Below are 3150 nucleotides of genomic sequence, written 5' to 3' on the forward strand. Positions count from 1 at the left end.
TTAAACACAAAATTGGAAACTTGCGGTTTACTTTTGCTGTACTGTGTTACCACACCAGACTGGTCGACGAGTGACTGGATAGAAGTCCTCAGCCCACTTAGTGATTTTACGTAGGACCAGGATTTCCTCACGTTCTCGGCAATATCTTTCGCTGACGTATGATGGTGGAAGTTCTTACATGCTTCGCGCATCGCTCTTTTTGCGGACGCTCGAATTTCAACAAACTTTTGATTGTAGACATTTCGCGTCCTGTTTTGAACAGAGCGTGAAACAGTCTCTGCTTCCTCAGAATTTCCCGAATTTTCTTAGTAAATCAAGGCAAATCCTTTCCATCCTTAACACACTTCCTCGGCAGATACTTCTCCAGAGATTTTCAATCAGTTTAAACTACGCGTACAATTCCTCTACACCCACCATATTTGAACTAAGTAGGATCCTGAAAGTGCTTATCTACTGCTTTCAGCATGAAGCGCTCATTGCTTTCTTGGTGGAGAGAAATTTTTGTAAGAATCTGTAAATATAAAGATGTATTTAAGATAGCTAAAATCAGTCCATTCAACTATGATGCGCTAAAAGTCTTCGTAATACACTACTAATGTATATAAGAGGCGGTCTTGACAGCTGTCATTGTTCTATCGGAATTTTTTCTCGGTAGCCATTTGGAAGAGAAAGAAGAAGTGTTCCTGCAAACACTTTGTAGATTGACTAGATTGGGGAATGTGAATCACAGGTGAAAGCTAAAGAAACCAACCCACACCTGGTAGGGTAACGAATAAGAAAAAAATTCTTGTACAGAATCTTTATTAACTGTATTCATAAACATTCACACGCAGAAAACAGTCCTTTCTTTATGTTTGTTTGGTGTCTTTTCGATAGTACCCAGCTTAGCTTTAAACGTATAATTTAAATCTACATCACAAGCATCTAATTATTTTTGCAGCTAGTAACGGGATAGAAGGTACGTTCTTGAATTTTAATATGTATCTCATTTTTTCCTGTAAACTATCTACTTTATCCTCCTAGCTCTGTCCTCGTTGTAATTCATCTAGTCGAGAGCATTCGGAGTTTTCAGTTTTACTTCTTATCTCCTGCTTTCCACATCTTTTTGGATGCATGTTGGCAACTCTTCCTCCTCTCAGCCCCCTCCCCCCCCCCCACCAACCTCCCGCCTCACCACCCGCACATTCTCGTGGAATTTCTATAGAGACTTTTAATTTACAACTTTTGAAAACGAACTATCATTAAATGTAGTTATTATTTCAGTTTTAAACTTTACAGACTACTTGTCTGTTGCTAGATGCACAATATTCAGTGCATCAAATTTCGATAAATTGTAATTAAATGATGACTAACTGACAACCTCAGCTGCCGACAGGTGTTGTTGATATACCTCGGTGTGGACAGCTGAAAATGTGTGCCCCGACCGGGACTCGAACCCGGGATCTCCTGCTTACATGGCAGACGCTCTATCCATTTGAGCCACCGAGGACACAGATGAATAGCGCGACTGCAGGGACTTATCCCTTGCACGCTCCCCGTGAGACTTACATTCCCAACTGTCCACAATTCTACATATGTACTGTACCTTATAGACATTTGCCCACCCACTCATTACTCGCGCACGCTTTGGCGATTCCCGTAAGAGTTTGGGCAACCTATGCGCATTCGCACAGACGAAGGTCAATGGCTGGGTAGCCTTTAACTATATATATATATATATATATATAGTTAGAGGCTACCCTATATATATATAGACAGTGTCCTCGGTGACTCAAATGGATAGAGCGTCTGCCATGTAAGCAGGAGATCCCGGGTTCGAGTCCCGGTCGGGGCACACATTTTCAGCTGTCCACACCAAGGTATATCAACAACACCTGTCGGCAGCTGAGGTTGTCAGTTAGTCATCATTTATTCCAGGGAAGGGCTGCACGGTCATCAACAGTAACTGTTCTTTCGAGAACAAGTTACTGTCTTCATATATATATAAATTGTAATTGTCCTTTTTACGCAGCTCCAAACAGGAATAAAAATTTGTAAACAAATTTTTCATGTCTCATTTAGTATAACAAACATCCTCTAATCCATGCTTTTCTGCAAGCACTTCAACTTAAACCCACTTTCCTCTCAGAAATCTTTTAATCCCTTATTGTATCCATATTTTTCCATAAACTGTGTTTAGAGTAATTTATAAGCCTTATTTGCACGTCTGGAACGATCTGCTCTTTTTTCAGTAGCAGTTTATATCCTTCCTTCGTGGCAGTTGTTTTCACCATATATCCCAACTTTTGTTTTTTGACTTCGACGTCTTCCATTCCCAGTTACCGTTTTTGTAGACAAAACACATTAACCGTACTTATAGAAGTAATTTCTTTAACAGGAAATGGTTTAAATCTATTTGACACATTGTTTCTTTTCCTTAGGACCTGTGGAATAGCATTGTTTGAGGGACCCAATCCTAATTTGATAATATCTGTATTTGATGGTATTGTGGAGAATAATGTCATGGATTGAGAAAAATATGTTTCTCTAGCTTTAATATAAAGCTTGTGTTTAGTACTTACATCGTCTTTGCTGGAGTCAGTGTTAACAAGGCATATATAGCTTGTAGACAAATCATTTAGATTGTAAGCAGCTGGATAATCTTTTCTCGTTATTGACTGTCCAGAAGTTTTACTTGTACACCAGTCACTTCTGAGTGTGTTTATTGCCCCAGTAAGCGAATTGCAGACCACTGTTAAATACAACACAGCAGATGGTTTGTAAGCTATCTCATAATTTGCACCACATGCAATTGATTGAGACAGCGTATAGCTGAGCGTATTGTAAATACGATTTGTTGACGTTTAATACACTTATTGTTCCACAAGGTCAAACACATCATCCATTCCACAATTATAAATCATAGCGTCTAGGCTGGTAGTACTATGTTCTTTAGCCAAGGCAGATGAGAAAATTTTCTCGTAGATGCATATCAGGGCGCTTTATAAAATCTTTAGGATGGTTACCGATAACTTTGTTCACTCCAGGGCTTGTGACTTGAAACTTAATTTGTCACATATTTTTACTCTAAAATTGGAGATGTCTACGCTAAGCAGGCTATTCCAAATGAGTAATCTTTGTTTACAATAACATTGCTGTTTACTTGGCAGT

The 3150-nt window shown here is 39.1% G+C and overlaps 1 non-coding gene across 1 annotated transcript; it reads right to left on the reverse strand.

Annotated features, from left to right (window-relative positions):
- Positions 1-1415: 1415 nt before the first annotated feature.
- On the reverse strand, positions 1416-1489 carry Trnat-ugu. The gene has a single exon. It is a non-coding gene; the product is annotated as a tRNA-Thr (tRNA).
- Positions 1490-3150: the final 1661 nt, after the last annotated feature.

This window comes from Schistocerca americana, chromosome 6 (assembly GCF_021461395.2).
Source record: "Schistocerca americana isolate TAMUIC-IGC-003095 chromosome 6, iqSchAmer2.1, whole genome shotgun sequence".
Lineage (NCBI taxonomy): Eukaryota > Metazoa > Arthropoda > Insecta > Orthoptera > Acrididae > Schistocerca > Schistocerca americana.